Below are 10,742 nucleotides of genomic sequence, written 5' to 3'. Positions count from 1 at the left end.
TCATGCTCGTGATTGCAACACTGCTACGTTGGGGCGTAGTTCGGGTAGTTTTCAAATGAAAGGATCATAAGGTAATAGCACTTTCTTTCATATGTAAATAAAACTTGAGCCGTTTATTAATGAAAAATTCTTCAGGTTGTTTTCCGTTCAGGTGCGACACGCTACAAGCGGTTTGGACTTTGGACAATTCTAAATGTAAACATGTTTTTCTTAATGCGTTGAATGTTGCAACCACCTCGGACTTTTGTGTCATAGCCGATCCAGAGGAGTTCATCATGTCCAAATTGATCGCAGGTCAAAGCAAACAATTAGCGCAAGCATGCAACCAACAAAATGAAATAAACTAAAGCTAAAAAAGGCAGAAAAGAATAATTGCAGGAAACTACAAGGAGACAGAGCAGAAATTCTCTAAAATAGAAGAATAAAGGAGATGAAAATGCGCGTGATTATGACATTGCAAGAGAATGGGAAAGGTTAGGATGTTAGATAAAGAAAACGATGTTCTGCAGTATCAACCCTATTATTTTTAAATACCCATTTGTTTTCGTTTCAGATAAAAGACAAATTACTTCAAAGCAGACCTACCATTAAAACTTGTTTTCTTGATGCTCAACGCTTTATCTTCTGTTTACAGTTTCTGAAATAAAACGAATCGCAAAACGATTCCGTAAGAGTTTATTATTGATTATCAATTGGTTTCGAAGATCGATTTAAAAACATAAACTGAAGGAAATACCACAAAGTGCACATGCAAATTGTAGTTGCGCAGTTATAAGAACGTTTATATTTTAACGTTTCTTCAGTTAAAGCAATTGAAAAAATTACGGAAAAGTAATACTTTATTCTATGGGAAGTTTTCACTTGTCATTCTGTTGAATTATTTCCTTGTGTAAATACACCGAAGCTCTGGTATAGAATTTTCATTGTGTTAAAAGGCGTACCTATGCGAAATCGTAAACCCATTGTGACGTTATATTCGATTTCCTAAACGAAAAATATGACCCAGATTCTTTACATATCCTATTTAAGAAGGCAAACATTGCTGTGTGGCATTTATTTTATTTTATTTATTTATTTTTTAATTTAGAGAACTTGGAAAACACCATTTCATTATTGAAATGCTTCCGCGTGTGTGAGAGACGGACAGTTGACCGCAACATGACGTTTTGTAGTGTAATTAAAACATTAGAGAAATCAGATTGACGATTTGATGCAAGGTTCCTCGCACTGTTTGGAAATGGAATGATTTCCTCCAAATTTGAAATTGAAAATTTCTCATCTATTGACTCGCATACATTTTTTATTTAACTTGAAAGATTAACAGATTAAGGATTCTTACCACACGTTATTTGACTTGACAAAATATGAAATTCGATCCAGTTCAAGTGTTGAAGTGCAACATAAGAGCGACCGTGCATTGTTGGCTTTGACAAAGCATGAAGTTAATTAAAAATCCATAAACGCTTTAGCTATTGAACGTCATAGTTAAAAAAAAGGACGTGATCCCAACGTGGCACTTTTTCATATTTAGCAAACGTAAAAATATGGTAGCAAATTCTGACAGATAAAATCTCCGGGAGAAAATTTATGCAATCGAAATATAATTGTAGGCATTGATTCCCTTTCGGCCACCGTCTTCCATAAATCCATGAATATAATCTGAAAGCTTTGAAATATTGCAAAACCTTGCGAATTCCCTTTCAGTTTCGTATAACTGTAAAGCGGGGCACAAAGCAAAGCGCTTTTGGGAGCAGCACTTGATCAATATCGGTTGTGCTAAAACAATGCTTAAAGGAACTGTAGTTGTCGCCTTTATCTCTGGCGACAAATGGGTCGATTAGTGGCACAGAGGTCGAAACCGGCAAGAAGCAACATGTGTCACTGTCATTAATTAGTCATCTTTACTTGAATAGCAAATGTAATTGATAAATGAACAGTCCAAGTATAATGGAAGAAATAGTAAGACAGTTTTAATCTTAGGTTGAAAACCTCCCTTATCTGACTTTTATTAATTGATCTGGTTTGATAGTTGTCAAAAAACGTAAAATTGTAGTTAGCAGTCTGGGTTATTGCGTTATCGATTTGTGAATCAATTTCAATCATATCAACTGTGCGAAATCTATAAAACAAAATTGTCTGAAATTGATTCACAAATCACCTGATTTTTAGTCCATGAGAATCTTTGACAGAGACGTGAAAAATAAATAACTGCAGAAGTTGATACTACATGCGCAGGTCGCTAACTATTTCAATGTCTTGTAGGCATTCAAAATTGTCTCTCCTTTATTAACAATTTTATTTTGAATCGGTGAATTTAAATTCACGAATCCATCAGCTACACGGGTCACTTGTAAGTAAATATAAGGTGGTACACCCCCTGTATTATGTGTTGTAAAATTCCTCCGTTAGATGTCGCCTGTTGTCGTCCCCATCCTTTGAATTCCTTCTCAGTTCCCTACTCGTTCCCCGAAAACATCATGATTTTGTAATTCACCAAACACTTCTTCCCACGATCAGTTACCAACCAGAAACTAATATCCAGACCTCACTCCTGACAAGAATTCACATTAATCTACACCCGATCCTTCATTCCATTCCGTTTATCCCAGAATTTTCCGTTTGATTTTCAATTTATCACCGTTTATTTCATTATAATTGTTCACCCGACCTGATAATTTTGCATTTAGTTTTGATTGCCCATCTTATTTGCCAGTATTGTTGATATCAATCAGTAGGGTGTATAATCCTGCCGTAATCTTTTGCGTTTGCGGTTTGATAGGTCTGAATCAAAACCAATCGACAGCACTACCAGTGAGTGCCGACCGATCCAAGTGGCTGTGATAAGGGTTCATTTGAATCGTTGAAAGCTTCCGTTTTAAGAGACCATAGCCATGTTTATACTTGCCGGCTGTACAACATTCCATTTTAATTAGAGTCCGTTAGACACAACCATGTGTGGGGGTTCAGCCCCAAAAATAAAATAACGAAAAGCACCCTTGTAATGTGTCCTTGAATAATCATATTGTATCATTTGGAATTAATTAAAGTCAATTATGGGCGTTAGAAACATTCGGTATAACTTCTAATAGGTACAATCACACGCCACGCGGGGTTATGCAATAAAGTTATTAGACCTAACCTTATTTTTTTAAATGGAACGCCCTGTATTATTTAATAATCTAAAAATATAGCATAGTAACTTTTAAAAAATATAATACACTAAGGATCAGGGTTTCTAGTCTATAACTTTTGATTGAGAAGTCTGATCGAAAAAATACGAATTGTTTTGAATTCTACGCACCAAAATTAATAAGAAAAAGTGTTTTCCCGAGAAATTTTGGTGCAGTCGATTTTTGGTAAAAGAGGAAGGTTGTACACTGCCTTTTTTTGAGGCCCTCAAAAAAAATTGTCTCAGATCGGCCCGGAAAAAAATTTTCTTATAGAATGTGGCATGTAGAATCCATAATTTCAAAAAGTTCCAAGATTGGGCTACTAGTTCAAAAGTTACAGCCCTTTGAATTTTCTTTCGAAATTGGTTTCTAGTCTATAACTTTTGATTGAGAAGTCTGATCGAAAAAGTACGAATTGTTTTGGATTCTACGCACCAAAATTAATAAGAAAAAGTGTTTTCCCGAGAAATTTTGGTGCAGTCGATTTTTGGTAAAAAAGGAAGGTCGTATTGGATTCTACGCACCAAAATTAATAAGAAAAAGTATTTTCCCGAGAAATTATGGTGCAGTCGATTTTTGGTAAAAAAGGAAGGTTATAACACTGCCTTTTTTTGAAGTCCTCAAAAAAAATTGTCTCAGATCGACCCGGAAAAAAAATTTTCTTATAGAATGTGGCATGTAGAATCCATAATTACAAACAGTTCCAAGATTGGGCTACTAGTTCAAAAGTTACAGCCCTTTGAATTTTCTTTCGAAATTGGTTTCTAGCAGGCTAAGGATAATATTCAAAAAGGGCTCAAAAAAGATTTAAAAAAATGTTAAATGATTTGATAAATACAACAAAATTTCAAAAAAGTCTTTTGAATCTATTTGAATCAATATGAAATTTTTGTAGTTTATATTTTGGAAAAGAGATTTTTAATATGATAGCTTTTGATTAAAATATTTCAATTTAAAAATGTTTTTAATTCTTTTTTAATAAATGTCACTTATATTAGAAGCTTTTTTGATAGCAGTAAAAATTACGAAATTCTTGCTTTATATCATTTTGGAATAGTTTTGTCTTTCGGTATATAGATTTATCGGATTATATAGAACTTGTTCCATTGGAACACTCTTTCCACAAAAATAAAAAAATGCACTATTGTGGCCACATTGTCCGTCCGTCTGTCCGTCCCTAGTACTTCTATTTTTGTCGCTATTTGGTTCGTTATGCTGTCAAGGTTTGCATCAAGGAAGGAATTTTTTCTGTGCTGTCTGTCCGTCCGTCCGTGTGCACGATAGCTTTTGTATTTGCGCAATCTAAATTCTTATTTGTTAAATACTTAAATGAAATTTTGTATGTAGGCTTTAGATATAGATGTAGACCTCGAATAAAAGTAAAACTAACGCCGAGTAAAAGAATACGTTGGGCCCATGCTCAATCGAATTTTTTAATTTCTTACGTTATTTAAATGAAATTTGGTATGTAGATACCTCGAATAAAGGTGAAACTAATGCCAAATCAAATAATTTGTTTTGCGCATATCCAGACCCACGTTCGTTATTTGTGAACACAATGCTTCTGAAATTTTAGGATGGGGTAGGATTTTTATAAACTGAAAATGAAGCAGCAACGTGAAAAATGTCTTTGTGGCCGGATTTTTCAGAAATTTTAACAGAAGTTGCTTGTATCTTACAACATGGGAAATGAATGCAAGTGTTAATGCGTTTTTTGTAAATAGTTTACGATTACCTTTTTAAGTGTTTATTTGTGTGTTTTAAGTAAGTACCTATGTTACCATGTAAGGTAACAATGTACCCGTGCCTTTATTTATGGGAGCGTGTAAACGCTCCTTTACAAATGCACTACATTGACATCTATGTCGCTAACTAATCATTAATGATAACATAATCAAGTGTCATTGCCACTTCCTAGTCGTAGGCCTAATCATGGCTGTATAAAAGGAGGATCCCTTGAGTTTAGAAGACACTTCTATCCTGTCATTTGATGACCGAAAACCTGAATCCAGACCTGAAACTGATAATCATTCATCCGATTTCCCGTTTGCATTCGATACCGTTTCCGTTCCGCTTATATCCTTAACCCACCTGTCCCTGCATCCTTAACCTCGCCATTCATTCGAAATCATCCAGTCCTTGAAAGACGAACCCTCAAACACCCGGAAGTTCGATACCTGTGGGGCCTGTGACCCGCATGTAGCCAGCTCCCGCTTGCTTGATTTAGTCGTAAGGTTGTGAACGTTAAGCGGAGGTAGTGGCCGTGTCACATCTTGCTTTTCGTTACCATACTATCACCAGTCCCTTAGATACGAGGCGAGTCAAAGTACGGGAACTGGGAGCTGTGGGGCCTTCGACCTGCATTCCTCCAGTTTGCGACCGTTGATTCTGCTTCAACCTAGAGCGTGGTGTACTGGGGTCGTGGCCGTGTCACATCCTGTGTACCACCTCTAGCATAAGTACCATACCGCACTGACGGGCCGAGTATTCGGAAGTGCTGGTGTCATTCACCTGAAATAGAACCCGGCGGCACCAATCATTCGCACCCCGATTCATCGATAGCTTACCAACTCCCGGATAAAAACCCGCTAATCGATAAACTTACAGCTACCGCCAAATTAGAGTACCGCTGAGCCGAGGCGATCCGCTCCGACATCTCGACACCTGAGATCGCCGCCATTGCCCTTTTACCGCAACCCGAGGCAACGGCATAGCAGAATACTACCGTATCGACAACACCAGGGATACCAACTAAATAATAATTCTATATTCTGTGGTATAGATACACGGTGTTCAAAAATAAAAGGAAACTGGTGTGTAAATAAGTTTTATTTAGAAACCCTGGGGCACGACTGTAGCTACCCGCGTGCCCACCGAAAAACCCTTACAACCAACTAAGAATTTCCTGATGAAAAAAAAACATTAAACGACCATGGTTAACCCTTTGCTCCAAGGGCTTCGTCGATATTCAAGTTTTTATGTCAAAAATTGAATTTGCAGGGGTTATTTTAAAAATCTATTATTCGAAAACAGTAAGAGATATATACGGGCAAAAATAAAAAATGAAGAGGAAGCGAGAGAAGATGAAGGATGGGATAATGTATACGATGCCAAAACCGTTCATCATTTCAGTCTGTGGTTTTGAGGCAGCTTTGTGGAAATTCCTATGGAGAATGAAGTTGATTAATAATAAAATAATAGTAGATTTTGAAATTGTAACTAAACCTAAATTTCTTCTAAACAGTCACCCAAAACTCTCCTCCACTACTGGATGGTTTCAGGCTGTAGTTCAGGCTTTTCAATTTACCCCTCTCACTTTGCAATAATAAGGTAAAAACCACTGAATAGAAAAATTTTAAATATCAATACGATTTTGATTCAATAGCAAACAGTAATAAAACGCTTAAGCGACAATCTACCTATGCACTCTGTGTATATATAAATCAATTTGATGAAGCAAACAGTGCACCCGAAGTAATATGTGCACGACAAACAAACTTTCCATTAAAAAGCTCTCACAAAACTGAATATCCTTCTAAGAGCATTCCATCGAATCTGTATTCCATAAATCAATAAAACTATCGCGATGTGCAAGCGAGTAGAGGCAAAAATAAAAATGTCAACATAATCAGCGAAAAACGTGACCGAAATTCAAAAACGCCAGTTCCAGACCTGGAAGCGCTTTTATACGTTCTCCATTATTAATGAGAAACTAGATATATCGAAAATTCCTTCGAGAAGTCGACTCCACAGACGAAATTAAGATAATGCACTCTCGCGAATCGATGAAATTCGACCCTGTTCCACTTCTACGCGTCGCGCCCGTCAGAAATTTTGACGAGAGAAACTTTTTCGTAGCTGCTGAACCAAATTTGATGGATTCGATTCGCTTATGGATATAGGAAGAATCAACTTTGCCCCGGAATGGTTTTTTTAATACGACGCATAACTCAACAATCGCCTAATCTCATTTTCGAGGCGCGTTCGCGACAAAAAAGGCGTTTCTCCGGAAGTTTTCGACGTATTTAATAATCTGTATTGTTCTTGGTGGAAATCTGACGCGCTTGGCAAGTGACAGTAACAAAAAGCTTTCATAACTGTGGATACATTTTCGGGGATTTCATGGCACATAAATTTATCAGCATCATGAAATTGAGATTTCAGCTAAGACTTATTGTACTAGTCTAAAACTAACATTGGGAAAATATACCCTCGGCAGTTCATTTAAATCTTTGAAGGAAATGAAGCAGTGATTATTTTAGGAAACCAAATCACAATTTTTCTTCTACAATATATGTGGATCTTAAGTATTTTCTTGGAGCAGTATAGCAATTCGACGAAAGTGTATTACTTCAAATAACGCAACCGTCTGTGTAGTGTGTAGTTTCAAAATCGATGTCAACAATATTGGTTTACCTAAGTCTTATATCTTATCTTTGGGATGAGCGCAGATGCTGTAAATATTTAAAAAATGACATGTGCACTACAAATGTCCACGAAACGAAATCTCATTATTTAAGTGAAGAATGCAGTTTGGAAAATAAACTTCTCCCGGATTAACACAATTAAGTGGGGTGCACAAAAGTGGTATCGGAGACGGAAATAAGGTAAACGGGGAAAGTTTTGTGGTTTTGTCTGTTTGTTTTTTCGGCAAGCAAATTTGAAAATTCCAGCCCGGTTAGAAGTTCTGAAAATAACCGATTTCAAAAAGAAATATCTGTCATTATAAAAGTAATGCTTAAATATTAAAGTTTTCTTATTTCTATAAAACAGTCAAAAACCATGGCAAAATGAAAATGGCGGTTCATTCTTGGCCAATTTGCCATAAATCCCTCAATGTCAACATTTAGTTTCTTTGTTAATTATTAAATAAATAAATTGTTAACTTGTCTTAATGAATATTGGCTTTATTGGAACCACTGGAAAGCATTTTTCAGTAGCTTTCCGATGTGTCACAAGTAAGGGAGTGCTGCCATTTACGATTTTTGAAGAGGGGGGGGCTGGAGGGTTAAGGGGGGTGGGGGATTGTCACTCATAACGTGATTCTGGTTCCTCTCGATACCCCCAAAACGGATTTGCGCGATTTTGAATATCTTCTTTAGTTTGGAAAATATGGCCGACTGCAAGTTTTAAAATTGACCCCCGTATTTTGCGGGTGCACAACTGGTTGCGGAGGCAAAGCAGGCATTACCCTGCTCGCTTGTGTGCAGCACTTGCCGCGCTTCGTGTACCAATTGTTTTCAAATCGTCAGTATCAACGGTGACGACGGTTATGGTGAGGTGGACGATGAACAATTTACAATGAACCTATAAGGCGGACTGTCTTGCAATAAATACACTCTCACAGTTTCCGCCTCTCCTCTAGGTGAATTTGGGTTTTCGAAATTAAACACATGTGCTTTCCTACGTGCTTATCTTGAAATTTAATTAGCTTAAGCAGCGATAACGAAACCTTATCGTACTGACCGGAGATAACATTTTATAAAAAAATTAAACTTAATCTTTTAACACGTAATTTAGTTTCAATTAAATAAACAAAGTACAAGCGATTATTTAAATAATATTAACAGCAGTAAATAATTCTTAAACAAAATTACATTGACTTCAAATTCAAATGATTGGGAGAAAGCATAAGGGTCTCGCTTAACAACTCGACGCTAAAAGTACAATCTTCGAACAACGAAAATGTTACATGCCGTCATACGGTACGAATTTCGTCATTAATAAGATTCAAGTCAACATATTACATTAAAGAAAAACTGAAAAAGAAAGTCATTAATAAAATATTCGCGAAAGCCTAATGAGATAAGCTACGGTTAAAGTTATAAATATTTCACTATCCTTTATCTTATGGAATTGTAAATGTCGGATCATTATTCATCCCTCAACTTTGACGTTCCACCCTATCCCAAAAAAGAAACTGCGCCGTAAATACTATTTGTCTTGCAAAAGAAAACGAGGGGGCAATATTCCTTTCAGCATGTGGTCAGTAAATCAGTTTTGATGGCACTTTGTTATAATTGGTTTCTATTAGATTTATGTGGGCAAGAATGCCCGTTACGTAAGAGTGGGATGGCGATTTTTTTTAAACTAACAAGAAAGAAACATTTAAATTTAAATCCATCGAAAAAATTTGCTATTCAAATTTATATTGCGAAAGGTTTTCCTTTGTTCTTATTCTCGTTTTAAATTTGTTTTCATCGACAAATCTGATAACGGCGCTGAATTTTCTTGGAGAATTTCTCGTTAATTATGGCACCTTTGTATACGCTGCGTAAGCATTTGTAAATTTCGAGGTAAATTTCCTCCGTACAATTTACTTTACAGATACAGCTTAAAGAGTTTCCCCATCAGGATAACTTTCTGAACAATATAACCATTTGGTCGAGGTTTCATTTCAATTTCGGACACGTCGATTAGTGTTTTCACTAGGTACCGCTATTTTGCATTTTATCCCACGTAGGTGTGACGTCGGTATTGATTTGTGTAATGGCACACCCTGTATATCGAGATTGAAGACATTAATAATTCTAACTTCGGATGATTAAATCTGTTTTTTAAAAAACCTCTAGTGTCGAATATATTACTATGTGCAGTGGCAAACAGTTACTAAAACCACCTACAGTATCAAAAAAGTTGAAGTTACTTCAATAATCAAAAGCATTTATTGTAATAACTAAACGAGGTGAATCGTATCTTCTTCCTGTCCTATACAAATGTCATGAGTTCATAAAGAGCGTAACATCAAAGGGAACATGTTGTCAACTTTTACACCTGAGTTACAACAGAATCCCTCTTTGTCAGTAAAACGAGAAATCTCAATAGAAGCCTAAGCAACTTGCATTTCGAACATTTCTACCACTTCAAATGTAAGTCTTTTAGATCATTTACAAATTTAATACAGAAAACAAAAGAATTTCGCCTGGGGACACATTATTTCATTAACTAACTAACACGCATACACATCATGAATAAAATATTGTAGAAAAACGGCATGTACGCTCACATAAATTTTGTTATTGGTCGCACAACATCCTACAGCGACAATACAAAAGGGAAATAAACCTTTTGAAATTTTTCGATTTGTACCGCCGTATTTCTCTGTAGCTATTACAAATTAAACTAATATGGAGTAAGAACTTTCGTCTAGCGTTGTGAAAGCTTCGATCCAAAACAAGCTTTGAGGCAATATTGAATTTCTGGCAAAAAGCATGGCGGGCTTTCAACTTATACAATAAACGTATCATAATCAGGCTACATCCTGCCTTTTCATACATGGCGCTTCCATTTTCAGATATACAAAAAAGAACAATAGATTTGATTTTGTAAGTCATTTACTAGTACTGTATACGCAATTAATTTCATTTTCTTTAAATTAATGATGAAAAGCTGGCGAAAATTTAAAGCATACCCTTTTTTCAAGACATTAACATCAAATCCTTTAGAATTACTGGCTTCTCTTTCACAAAGGAAAACTCGTCTTTTTTGAGAATGATATAACTAGTAAGTTACACGGTTCGGACACAAGCACCAAAAATGGTCTTTGGAGAAACGACTTTGTTAGACTGGAAC

The 10,742-nt window shown here is 36.0% G+C and overlaps 1 long non-coding RNA gene across 1 annotated transcript; it reads right to left on the bottom strand.

Annotated features, from left to right (window-relative positions):
* Positions 1–4,955: 4,955 nt before the first annotated feature.
* On the bottom strand, positions 4,956–6,052 carry LOC116168227. The gene is made up of 2 exons (XR_004144735.1): positions 5,738–6,052; positions 4,956–5,681 (listed from the first exon to the last, which is right to left on the bottom strand). It is a non-coding gene; the product is annotated as an uncharacterized LOC116168227 (long non-coding RNA).
* Between the last annotated feature and the right edge of the window lie 4,690 nt (positions 6,053–10,742).

This window comes from Photinus pyralis, unplaced genomic scaffold, assembly GCF_008802855.1.
Source record: "Photinus pyralis isolate 1611_PpyrPB1 unplaced genomic scaffold, Ppyr1.3 Ppyr1.4_LG4, whole genome shotgun sequence".
Classification (NCBI taxonomy): Eukaryota; Metazoa; Arthropoda; class Insecta; order Coleoptera; family Lampyridae; genus Photinus; species Photinus pyralis.
The sequence above is the reverse complement of the archived record's forward strand: the minus strand, read 5'-3'. Positions and strand labels throughout refer to the sequence as shown.